Here is a 13760-nt window from a genome sequence, read left to right as displayed (position 1 = left end):
AATTTTTGAAGTTTTATGTTTATGTACTCTAGATGCTTGACAAAATACATAAACTAGTTATAGAGTAGATTTTTATTCTTGCTTTGGGTTGGAAACTCAGGTGAACTTGAGTTACTAATCTTCAAGTTGATTGATAATTTAAAGATGTTAATTAATCTTGTTTTCATTGACACTAACATTTTACTAAATTCAATTAGTAATTTGGTTAGAACTTGTGAATTAGGGTTAATTAAACCAAGTTGACTTTTCTCAATCTGTAGTGGTTGACGAATTGGATTTGCTCTTTATAATTATCGTATTGTGGTTAGTGACAAAGATATTGTTCCTTAACCCTCAACCCCTGCCAAAATCTTTTATAACTTGAATTTGTTTTTATTTTCCTAGTTAATTACCTTAATTGCTTCTAGTTTAATTCCTTTTAACATTTAGTTATTGCTTATTTTTTTAATTTCTTGCTATTTAAATTCAGTAATTGTGATCAAACTCTTGATTCCTTCGTAACAGATGGTTGAGCACTCTATTGTGATTCTAAGGGAGAACGACTGAGGAGTTAACTCCTAATTATCATTTTGAATTGTGATATTTTTAAACTAAATTTTGATAGTCTTAATTATCAGTTTAGAGCTACGATGAACTTAAACTTTATAACTTGTCTAAATCGGTATTTGGCATTTATCATCTACTATAGTTTCTCTGAGCTACAAGGTTTTATTAAGTGAAAAAAATATAAGAAAATCCTAAGAGAAAGAGGAAGATCATGTGTACGACTAACAAGCTGGTAGATTTTCATGAAATCCAAGAATTCGAACAAAGTTAAGTAGGAGCAACCCGATAAATCAATAGAACATCTTGCTCAAAGTCGATAATTTTTTTTTTTACATCAAGTCTGAGAAAAAGGCACTCTACATAAAAGTAAAGTATGCGTCCGATTTATTAAGATAAGGATAACAAATTGTCTCTTCAAGATCCCAAGCAACTAAGACATAGTTTTCCTCGTCTTTTCTATTCCGACAAATATGGCAAGTAAGTAAGAACTTTTCTAAGGTTTTTCTATCCATAATTGGCATAGCTCCTAGAACAGTTATATCTACCCTATCCAACCCATTAAAAATTTTAGAAGGTATTATATTAACTACAGAATGAGACATAGATGCTATTACACCTTGAAAAAAAAAAACATGCAAAAGTACAAGAAGTTTGTCACAACATAAATAAATTGGGATCATCTTCAACAAATAAAATCCAGGAGCTTTTACGATTCCCAGTAATGACAAGGCCGCATAAGCAACCAGAATTGCAAATTAGATATGTTGTGTTAATATCAATTATGACAACACCACCACTTAGGGATAGGAAAAACCCCATGGATCATGTACAGCACCAGAAATCAAATTAAAGGAAATTAACAATAGTATTCAATATTCCCAGAAATCAAATTAAAAGCTATCGACATTCAAAATTAGCATTGAAGAATCTCAGAAAGCATAAAGGACATTAATATTAAAAAATTCCTATCTACGTTTTTAGAACTTTAAAGACATTTTAGAGAAAAACAAAACCAACACAAATACACAAATGAAAGCATGCAATAGAGGGAAGAAGAACACCAACCTTAAGATGAAGAAGCAAGGAAGTACAGTAAACATGACAAGCATAGTTCCAATCCTTGAAAGCAACAAAACCGAGCAAGGAAAGAGGAAGCTTGGGAACTAGAAGATGGCAAGGTGTGACGGTAATGTATGATGAAGAAGAAGAAGAGTTTTTGTGACAAATGAAATGAAAGAAAAAACAAAGAGAGAGAAATGCCAAATCTGTGTGTGTGTGTAAAGAGCAAAAAGATAATTTCACAGTGTTTTAAATCCAATGCACCATTATTAAGAAAACTGAAAAGATGCAGAATAATTATAGAAAGATGAAGTGATGATTAAAATAATATGTCGAGTTGACTGACTACTTTCTCTTGAATCACGTTGAGAATATCGACCTTCTTAAATAGGAAATGATATTCTACATGACTTCTCCAACATAGTCAAAGCTACAAACTTAGTGAATTTCTATTTCATTAACTCGCAGGTAGGGATACTGTTCACATGGGGGTGAGGAGATCTTTCTTTCTTTTTTTTTTTTCCTGGTTGTTGAGGTCTTCGTAAGATGGTAGGAGAGGCAGTAAGACATGGAATGATCTCTCATTTATTGATTAGAAAAGACAATATTAAATTGTTTCACTTGCAATTTGTGGATGACACAATACTTTTTTGTCCCCCGGAGGAGGAGATTATTTGCAATTATAAGCGGCTAGTATTAACTTTGATAAATCTAGCTTGATTCCGGTTAATTGCGAGCGAGAGTGGTCACAAAGGATGTGTAGCTTGTTGGGGTGTAAAGAAGCAACGTTGCCAGTCAAATATCTTGATATTTTTTTGGGAGCGAATCTGAAATTGGTCAAGACATGAAAACCTATTATAGACAAAGTAGAAGAGAAACTCAATCTATGGAAAGCCAAAACGATTAATAAAGCTAGTAAGCTGGCACTCATCAAATTTGTGCTTAATAGTCTGCCGGTTTACTACCTTAACTTATATAAGATGCCCAGAGCAGCAGCAGATAAGTTGATATCTTTGCAGAGGAGGTTCTTGTGGAGTAATGAGGATGGAAGGGATGGGTTACCTTTGGTAAGGTGGGATATTGTGCAAGCTCCAAAACACTTCGGGGGTTTGGGTGTGGGCGATGGAGTGCTCCGGAATACAGCATTGTTATTCAAGTGGTGGTGGTGGTTTTCAAAGGAGGATTGCCCATTATGGAAGAAACTTGTGTGCTCATGTAATGACTTGGATCCAAATGTCCTTCTTTCTTGTTAGTCGGTTCCTAAAACAAAGGGTTCATAGAGGGACATTTGTCAGTTGCAGATAAGAGAACAGCAAGCGAGAGAAAAGATGGTCAGAGGGTTATCATTAGAGTTAGGAGATGGTAGAAGAATTCGTTTTTGGAAAGATAATCGGATACCATGTGGTGTGTTGCAGGATGTATTTCCAAGGCTTTTCTCGATTTCAAACCAAGTCGGATCTGTAATAGAGGACTGTGGGTTCTGGGATGGGGTGGAGTGGATATGGAACTTTCACGGGAGAAGGATACTTTTTCAATGGGAGTTAGAATTAGTTAACCAACTTCATGGGGTTCTACAATCTGTCAGGTTAATAAGTGAGAGGGAGGACAGAATAGTATAGAAATTTGATAGATTAGGAGTTTATTCTACTAACTCATTTGTGCAGGCTTTGCAGGCTGAGACTCTCCCAGAGGACATTACGAGTTATAGTTTCACTAGATCTATATAGAGAGGACTAGTACCACCAAGAGTTGAGCTATTTACCTGATTTGTGTTAGTTGGTAGGGTCAATACTAAGGAAAGATTGATTAGATTGGGCATTATTGATCACAGGGATATGATTTGTGTTTTATGTAAAAAAAAAAAAAAACTGAGAATGATTTTCACTTATTCATTGGCTGTGAGTTCACGTGGCAGGTGTGGTGTGCTTGGTTATATGCCTATAATAAATTTTGGTCTATTCCAAGAACCATTAAGCAATACTTTGAGAGTTGGAAAGGAGCTCCTGTAAGAAAAGACAAACGTAATAGGTGGCTGATTGACCTTTTTGCTATGATTTGGAATACGTGATTGGAAAGGAATGCCAGGATTTTCAGGAACAAGAAACAGGCGTTGCGGAAGTTATTACCAAATCAATTAGGAGCTACAAAGAGTGGGTTGGCTTTGTTCCGTCTAGTTGTTGATGGCAATGCTGGAGATAACTACGGTTTCTTGTTTAGTGTTTGTATTGTAACTCTAGACTTTCTAAATGCTCCACCTTACTATGTTAAGCTTTTTATTTTAAAAAAAAGGGTACTGTTCATACCATGGTACAAAAATAATGCCATGGCCCAAAATTAAAGGTCCAATTTTTCAAAAACCAAAGAAGCCAAAACATGATACTATGAGAGTCCAAATATGCACCACCCAACCTACTTGGGGTACGAGCTCCATAATCTTTACCCGACATAACTTGCATGTTAAATAAGACTTTGCCAAACACTACTTCAAATATTTATCTACAACTCATCTACTACGATAATGTGGGATAACATTTTAAATATTAGGAAAAAAATCATCCATTACTGTAAGTGCATTTTTTCAAGAGTAATGGCCAAATTATCACTTCTTCTATAAATATCTCATCAATCTCAGGTATCAATCAATCCCAATTCTTATAAACCTATCAAAAATACTTATTAACTTAAATATCGAAGTCCTTTACAAGTACTCTCTACTATTTTTGGAGTTAACACAAAGATATATCCTAGTCTTTTCTTTAAACTCTTTTTCAAGTCCAATTCATCTGCAGTTTATTTCAGATATACTTTGAAACAACCATATTGTGAAATATTTTAATTATCCTATATATGTAAGTATTTTTTTTATGTAAAAAAGGTTATTTATAATGTTAATATTAATTATAGATCGTTTAGTTAACTTATTTTAGTGTTATTATATTGTAAATATTATAATAATAATAGTTTTTAGTGTCGTAAATTATATATGGATTTGTTAATTAGTTATATGCATGGTATGTGTTACGAGGGTAACCTGAGATAAATAGATTGGACTCGAAGGATAGGCCCAAACGTTAGGAGAAGGTGGTCTCCGACTTTTTTTACATCTGGAAATCGCTGTCCGAGTTGTGTATGTGAGAGAATGGGGGGTGGTACCTGCAAAGACACTCCGATACCTAAGTTAGCAAGGGGGTAAGCAGGTTTAGAATGTATTGGAACCTAGCTTTACCTAAGTGTGTCTGTGTATTTATAGGTTATGATCCAATAACCACCATTGGAATAGTTCCACATCTGTGGGTGCATAACGGTCCCTTTATCTTGGGGTTGTTGAAATATCCTCTCTAGAGGTGGATGAGGGATTTTAGGAGGCAGTTACTCATTTGAATAAGTGTTATCTGCTAGCTTAATCCGAATCCGACCTCTTTGGGGAGGGGCTTATGACGAACCCGACCTCTTTGAAGAGGTCAAGTAGGTGGTAAAGGCCAACCTTCGGATTGGGCTTCTTTGGCTTACTTGGGCTTGGACCCTAATATTGGGCCAGGGCATGAACAGTGCCCCTACTCGAGTCCGATCTCTTAGCTATGAGTTAGATTCGAATATTAATTGAACTCGGGTTCGTTCAAGTCGGAAAATGACGTGATTTTAATTTAAAACCAACGTGATTTTGAATTTCTCAGGCGTCGTGTCAAATCAAATGTCGCGTCCATTTGGGATTTTGCATTTACACGTGGGGGCAGTTACATCGATAACGGCGCGTTTCTTTAATGACTGCGTCGTTTTACTGTTATTCCCCTAGTCTGTTATAAATACTTTTCCCTCTTCTTTCTTTGTTTTCTTTCGTCTTCTCATAGAAGCTTCTTTCCTGCTCTCTCGCTTTTTCACTCAAAAACTCCTTTTGTTCTTCCGTTCTTTATCGCTTTCTTTCGCTGTGACTGCTCCTTTTTTATTCTACCAAAAAAGGTTGGTTCTTCTTTATCTTCTCTTGCCATTTGTATAGTGCTTTCTTTATTTCTGCTTACGTGTTTGAGGGAAGTTTTATGCCTTTGTTGTTCCTCTGCGAAATTTTTAGAATTTTTGCATGCTTATTTTTACGAAAATTGCTTCTGTTGCCACTTAGTGATTGGTTCCTTGTTTGCCTAGGAAGGAATTGTCTTATTTTTGGGGGCCTGTTTTTTTGATGATTTTATTTTTCTTTGTAGGTTTTATTGCTTTTACATACACTCCCTCATTGCTGAAAATGTCTTCCCGTATCCCTGAGGCCCTCTTGAGATGGGTAGATGATTTCGTTCTTATTGAGAAACCTCTAGTGGATACTGACTTCATAACTGATCTTCGTACCCATTATAGGATTTGTAGTCTTGAGGCTGACGAGCCCAAGTATAAATTAGTGGCCCCGAATCCTGAGGACCGAGTTTGCTATGGGAGGATTGCTTATTCTGATTCTCATTTTTTCTTCATGTACGACTGCCTTTTCACCTGTTTAGGGGTTTTCCTTCCTTTTTCTGGTTTTGAAATGGAAGTTTTGTCCCACTGCCGAGTTGCTCCTACCCAAGTCCACCCCAATTCCTAGGGTTTCCTAAAGATTTACTAACTTGTCAGCCAAGAGCTTGACTTTCTGAGTTCTCTAAAAATCTTTTTCTATCTCTTCCACCTTACCCGAGCTTTTAGTAAGCAAAACACACAGCAATGGGTATCTTTTCTAGCTATTCAGGGTCGGAAGGTGTTTTCCATTTTTGACGAGTCCTTTCATAACTTCAAAAACTTTTTTTCAAGGTCCAAGCTGTAGAGGGCCATCATCCCTTTTTCTTGAATGAGAATAACGAACCTCGATTTCCTCTGTACTGGTCGGAGGCCTCCCCCCGTAGATAAATATGGCCTAGATGACTTGGATGAGGAAGAGGAGCCTGTTGTTGGATTTTTTCGAGAGGCCTGGGGGCGAGCTCCAAGCCTGGATACTAAAATTTCCTTCTTAGCTCTCCGAGTTTCTTCCAAACTGAGCTAGGTAGTTTTTATTTCTTTGTGGCTGTTTTTAATGAGTTCCGACTTGTAATGTGCTTTCCTCCGATTTCTAAGCTGATTGACTTTTATTCTTTCTTTCAGAAATGGTGAAGAGTGTATCAAGTGCTGCTTATCAAAAGGTGCAAGAGGCGAAGAGGAAGGCCCGCGCCCGAGTTGATGCTGCAAGGGTCGAAGCTTCTAGCACTCATCCTCTCCAAGATTCAGGTTTGAGGACCTCCTCCTCTCGCCCTATTCTAGTAAACCCTATCCATACTTCTTCTCTTCCTCCTCCTGCTCCTATCCCACCCGTTCAGCCCTCCACCGAGCCTAAAAAGAAGAAGTAGAAGACCTCAGAGACTGGTCCTTCCACTGCTGGAGAGGCCAACTTTGATGGTCTGAAGTTTGCAAGAAAGCACATCCTTCCTTTTAGCCAAATTTCCATGGATGATGGTTCTTTGCGAAACCATCTTCAAATTCTTGCATCGGGGGAGGGGGGAATTCGGACGGCTGAGGTCTGTACTGCCCTTCTTGATATACTTGACAAAACTCCCTTGAGTTCTTTTCAAAAATCCATAGAGGACCTTCAGGGGAGGATTGTCCTTTATCAGGAAGAGGAGAAGAGGCTGTAGGAGGAGAATTCCTGGCTAAAGGAGGAGCTCGCTCGGTTCCAGGATAGGGAGAAAAAGCCAATGGCCCAATGTGCACTGGCTGAGGGGTTGAAGGAGAAGGTGAAGCAAAATTATGTTAGGCTTTTTTTTGAGAATATTGATTTGCAGAAGCAGTTGGAGCTGAATCAGAAGGCCTATCAGGACTTGGAGGATTCTATTGTTGAGAGTTCGGAGGAGGCTTTTAGGGTGTTCAAGGAACAAGTTGGAGTTATCGCTCCTAACTTGGACCTTTCACCTCTCCATCCTGACAAAATCATCATTGATGGGGCAATTGTCTCTCCTCCTCGTCCTGAAACCAATTCCGAGCGGAAGACTCGTGGGCAGTGTATTGTTGAGTCTCCTCCTCGTGAGGTGGAGCAACAGGAAGGATTCCTGCCGAGTTCTTCTGAAGCTCTGACTTCTGCCACCGAAGAGATCCCTCAGACCCTTCCAACTCCTGCAGCAGACCCGATTTCCACTCCTGCCGATGATTCCAATCTTTTTCTTGGTTCCTAAAGAGTTTTAGCTACTGAGGCCCAGCTTGTGGGCCCTTTTTGAACAATTTATTTTTGTATGTTTGTTTCGTGTGGTGGTTCCTGACTCTTGACCCTTTAATAGGGTCATTAACAACAACTAATTATTTTGCTGGACCTTTTTGGATAAAGACCTTTAACAAAATATTTTTATTATATACGCTTTGCTTGCGTTTTTTATGCTTTTATCTTTATAAGTTTTTTTTTTGTCAAAAAACCCTTTTTTAATTTTTCAGGTTTGTGAAAAAAATACTTTTCGTCGTAGGGGCTATTTTGTCTAAGCTAGACAATTTTGATTATTGTCAAAATATCTTTTGAAAACTTTTTTCTCAGTAATTTTGAGAGAAACCTTTGCTTCTATCCTCGAGGGGTGATGAGTCCATTTTTTCGGTATATTTTGGTTTGATTTGAGTGGATTTCATCATATATACCCACATTTATTCACCTAAATAGCATGCTTTTGTGTTTTCTTTCTATATTGCGCCTAAATGTGAAAACACGCATTTTTGAGCTTAAATTAGTGATTTTAATCCCACTTTTATGCCATTCGATGCCATGACATATTTGTTGAGTGATTTTAGCTCCTAGAGGCAAGTTTGGCAAGGCAAAAGTGGAAGGAAGCATGTACAAAGGGAGAAAATATGAAGAAAATAAAGGAGAAGCACACAGCCATGTGTGCATACGCACAACTCCCTGTGCATACACACAGGTACCAGTGCGTGTCTTTATTAAAAATGCATGTGACTCACAATTTTTGGGGCTCTTTTGGCCCATTTCTGATGGCTTGGAGACTGAAATCAAGGGCTATATGAAGGAGCAACAACACATAACAAAGGGAGCTCAACTTTGAGAGAGAATACATTTTAGGAGTAGTTTTAGGGTAGTTTAGTTTAGGTTTTCTCTCAAATTTTCTTAGGTTTAATTAGGGTTTGTAGCATTTTATACTTCAAGTTTGATTTTGGATTATAGCTTTTACTTGTCTTTGCAAATTTCTATGTTTTAGTTTTATGCACACAAGGTGTTTGTGAAAATGCCAATTATGAGTTTTGAGTAGATTTTCACACCTTGGCTTGGGATTTGAGTACCTAGGATACTAGAGTCATGATGTCTGACATTTAGTGGTAATTCTTGGGTAGTTAGTTGACTCTTGTTTCCATTGACGCTAGCTTTTGATCAACTAGTTTGGTAAGTTAGCTAGGACTTATGGATTAAGGTCAATTATGCTTGCTTGACCTACTCCTCGATGTTAGGGGTTAACTAGGCGAGATTGACTCATCATAATTATCATAGTTGTGGTCATGGCGATGATAGGATTCTTCAGATCCTCATTCTCAAGTCAAGGCTTTCTATGCATTTATAGCATTTTCACTAGTTTTGATCTTGTTTCCCTTTTACTTGCATTTATACCAATTTTGATCATCTCTTAGTTCTTTTATTGCTTAGTTCCTTTAATCTTTAGTTCTTTGATTCAAAAACCCCTTTTTGCCTCCACAACCGGAAGAGTAACACTTTCAATTGCATCCCAAGGGAGAACGACCCAAGGTTGAATTACTCTCGATCTCGGTTTATGTTTTGTATTTGAATATCTAAACTTTGATGTTGAGAGTTAGTTGTTGATTTAGCTATACTTGCAACGAAGTGATCTTATTTTGAGAAATTCTAGATCAACACTAATTTTCTCTATCAATTTTTTTGCGCCGTTGCCGGGACTGATGAGCGGATAATTTATACGCTTTTTGGCATTGTTTTTACATAGTTTTCAGTATAATTTAATTAGTTTTTAGTATATTTTTATTAGTTTTTAATTAAAATTCACATTTCTGGACTTTACTATGAGTTTGTGTATTTTTCTGTGATTTCAGGTATTTTCTGGCTGAAATTGAGGGACCTGAGCAAAAATCAGATTCAGAGGTTGAAGAAGGACTGCAGATGCTGTTGGATTCTGACCTCTCTGCACTCAAAGTGGATTTTCTGGAGCTACAGAACTCCAAATGGCGCGTTCTCAATTGCATTGGAAAGTAGACATTCAGGACTTTCCAGCAATATATAATAGTCCATACTTTGTCCAAGTTTAGACGACGTAAACTGGCATTGAACGCCAGTTCCATGCTGCATTCTGGAGTCAAACGCCAGAAACAGGTTGCAAAGTGGAGTTAAGCGCCAGAAACATGTTACAAACTGGTGTTCAACTCCAAGAAAGACCTCTACACATGTAAAGCTCAGTGCTCAGCCCAAGCACACACCAAGTGGGCCCCGGAAGTAGATTTCTGCATCAATTACTCATTTCTGTAAACCCTAGTAACTAGTTTAGTATAAATAGGACTTTTCACTATTGTATTTACATCTTTAGAACATCTTTTCATCTCTAGACCTCCATGGGAGGCTGGCCACTTGGCCATGCTTACCCTATTTTCACTTATGTATTTTCAACGGTAGAGTTTCTACACCCCATAGATTAAGGTGTGGAGCTCTGCTGTTCCTCATGGATTAATACAAAGTACTACTGTTTTTCTATTCAATTCAAGCTTATTCCGCTTCTAAGATACTCATTCGCACCCAAGAACATGATGAAGGTGATGATTATGTGACGCTCATCATCATTCTCACCTATGAACGCGTGCCTGACAAACACTTTCGTTCTACATGCAAATAAGCTAGAATGAATATCTCTTGGATATCTAATACAGGGGACCGAGTCCGAAATATTAGAATCTTCGTGGTATAAGTTAGAACCCATGGATGGCCATTCTTGAGATCCAAAAAGTCTAAACCTTGTCTGTGGTATTCCGAGTAGAATCTGGGAAGGGATGGCTATGACGAGCTTCAAACTCGCGAGTGCTGGGCGTAGTGACAGACGCAAAAGGATAGTAAATCCTATTCCAGTATGATCGAGAACCGACAGATGATTAGCCATGCAGTGACAGCGCATTGGACCATTTTCACAGAGAGGATGGGATGTAGCCATTGACAACGGTGATGCCCTACCTAAAGCTTGCCATGGAAAGGAGTAGGAATGGTTGGATGAAGACAGCAGGAAAGCAGAGGTTCAGAGGAGCGAAAGCATCTCTATACTCTTATCTGAAATTCTCACCAATGAATTACATAAGTATCTATATCCTATTTTAATTATCTTTTAGTACACTATAATCTCTTAATACATTTGAATCTGCCTGACTGAGATTTATAAGGTGACCATAGCTTGCTTCAAGCCGACAATCTCCGTGGAATCGACCCTTACTCACGTAAGGTTTATTACTTGGACGACCTAGTGCACTTGCTGGTTAGTTGTGCGAAGTTGTGACAAAGAATTAAGATTATGAACGTGCGTATAAATTTTTCAGCGCCGTTACCAAGGAATGGAACCGTCACGATTTCTGCACACCAAGTTTTTGGCGCCGTTGCCGGAGATTGTTCGAGTTTGGACAACTGACGGTTCATCTTGTTTCTCAGATTAGGTAATTTTATTTTAATTTTAAGCTTTTTATTTCTTATTTTCGAAAAATAAAAAAAAATCTTCTTTTTTGTTTTTCCCAAAATAATTTTCGAAAAAACCAAAAAAATTTTAATAAAATCATAAAACTAAAAAATAATTTGATGTTTCTTGTTTGAGTCTTGAGTCAAATTTTAAGTTTGGTGTCAATTGCATGTTTTTAAAATTTGTGCATTTTTCGAAAACTCATGCATATGTTCTTCATGATCTTCAAGTTGTTCTTGGCCAGTCTTCTTGTTTGATCTTCATATTTTCTTTTTTTGTGTTTTTTCTTATTTTTCATATGCATTCTTGAATCATTAATGTCTAAAGAATAAGAATTTTTAAGTTTGGTGTCTTGCATGTTTCTTTTTTCTTGAAAATTTTCAAAAATAAGTTCTTGGTGTTTATCTTGACATTCAAAGTGTTCTTGGTGTTCATCTTGAGACTCATAGTGTTCTTGCATGCATCTTTTATTTTAATCCAAAATTTTTATGTTTTGCATCAATTTTATGTTTTTCTCTTTCTTCATTAAAAATTCAAAAATAAAAAAAATATCTTTCCCTTTTTCACTCATAAATTTCGAAAAATTGAGTTGACTTTTTCAAAACTTTTTAAAATTTAGTTGTTTCTTATGAGTCAAGTCAAATTTTCAATTTAAAAATTCTTTTTCTATCTTTTTCAAATCTTTTTCAAAAATCAAATCTTTCTCATTTTCCCTTTCATAATTTTCGAAAATTCCAAAATGATTTTCAAAAATCTTTTTCTTATTTTTATTCCATATTTTCGAATTCAATGCTAACAATTAATGTGATTGATTCAAAAATATTAAGTTTGTTACTTGCCTAGTAAGAAAGGTTCAATCTTTAAACTCTAGAATCATATCTTTTTAGTTTCTTGTTAGTCAAGTAATCAACTTTAATTTTCAAAATCAAATCTTTTTAATTTCCTTTTCAAATCTTTTTTAAAATAAATTTCAATCACATCTTTTTCAAAATCAATTTCAAAATCTTTTCTAACTTTTTATCTTTTTCAAATTTGATTTTCAAATCTTTTTCAATTAACCACTTAACTTTTTGATTGATTCTTATCTTTTTCAAAACTACCTAACTAATTCTATCTCTAATTTTCGAAAATACCTTCCCTCTTTTTCAAAATTTCTCTTTAATTAACTAATTGTTTTAAACTTTAATTTAATTTAATTTCATTTTTCTTTTTAAATTTTCGAATTTCAATTTTAATTTTAAATTAAAACCAAAACTAGTTTTCTTTTCTTTTCAACTATTTTCGAATTCTTCTCCTTCATCTCCTTCTATTTATTTATTCATCTACTAACACATCTCTTCCACCCAAAATTCGAATACCATCCTCCTCTCTGTGTTCGAGTTTTTCTACTCTCCTTCTTATATTCTTCTCTTCTTATACTTGCATAAGGAATCTCTATACTGTGACATAGAGGATTCCATATTTTCTTTTCTGTTTTCTTCTTTTTCATATGAGCAGGAACAAGGATAAAAACATTCTTGTTGAGACTGATCCTGAACCTGAAAGGACTCTGAAGAGGAAGCTAAGGGAAGCTAAAGCACAACTCTCTGGAGAAAATCTGACAGAAATTTTCAAAAAAGAAGACAACATGGCCGAAATAATAACAATGCAAGGAAGATGCTTGGTGACTTTACTGCACCAAATTCCAATTTACATGGAAGAAGCATCTCAATCCCTGCCATTGGAGCAAACAATTTTGAGCTGAAACCTCAATTAGTTTCTTTGATGCAACAAAACTGCAAGTTCCATGGACTTCCATCAGAAGATCCTTTTCAGTTCTTAACTGAATTCTTGCAGATCTGTGACACTGTTAAGACCAATGGGGTTGATCCCGAGGTCTACAGGCTTATGCTTTTCCCGTTTGCTGTAAGAGACAGAGCTAGAGTATGGTTGGACTCTCAACCCAAAGATAGCCTGAACTCTTGGGATAAGCTGGTCAAGGCTTTCGTAGCCAAGTTCTTTCCTCCTCAAAAGCTTAGTAAGCTTAGAGTGGATGTCCAAACCTTCAGACAGAAGGAAGGTGAATCTCTCTATGAAGCTTGGGAGAGATACAAGGAACTGACCAAAAATTGTCCTTCTGACATGCTTTCAGAATGGACCATCCTGGATATATTCTATGATGGTCTGTCTGAACTATCAAAGATGTCACTGGACTATTCTGCAGGTGGATCCATTCACCTAAAGAAAACGCCTGCAGAAGCTCAAGAACTCATTGACATGGTTGCAAATAACCAGTTCATGTACACTTCTGAAAGGAATCCTGTGAGTAATGGGACGCCTCTGAGGAAGGGAGTTCTTGAAATTGATGCTCTGAATGCCATATTGGCTCAGAACAAAATATTGAATCAGCAAGTCAATATGATTTCTCAAAGTCTGAATGGAATGCAAGCTGTATCCAACAATACTCAAGAGGCATCTTCTGAAGAAGAAGCTTATGATCCTGAGAACCCTGCAATAGCAGAGGTG

The 13760-nt window shown here is 36.6% G+C and overlaps 1 non-coding gene across 1 annotated transcript; it reads right to left on the bottom strand.

The window, feature by feature from the left end:
* Positions 1–13274: 13274 nt before the first annotated feature.
* On the bottom strand, positions 13275–13382 carry LOC112732035 (small nucleolar RNA R71). The gene has a single exon (XR_003167777.1). It is a non-coding gene; the product is annotated as a small nucleolar RNA R71 (small nucleolar RNA).
* Positions 13383–13760: the final 378 nt, after the last annotated feature.

Source organism: Arachis hypogaea, chromosome 12, assembly GCF_003086295.3.
Source record: "Arachis hypogaea cultivar Tifrunner chromosome 12, arahy.Tifrunner.gnm2.J5K5, whole genome shotgun sequence".
NCBI classification, from domain to species: Eukaryota; Viridiplantae; Streptophyta; class Magnoliopsida; order Fabales; family Fabaceae; genus Arachis; species Arachis hypogaea.
Note: the sequence above shows the minus strand (reverse complement) of the source record. Positions and strands in the feature narration are given on the sequence as shown.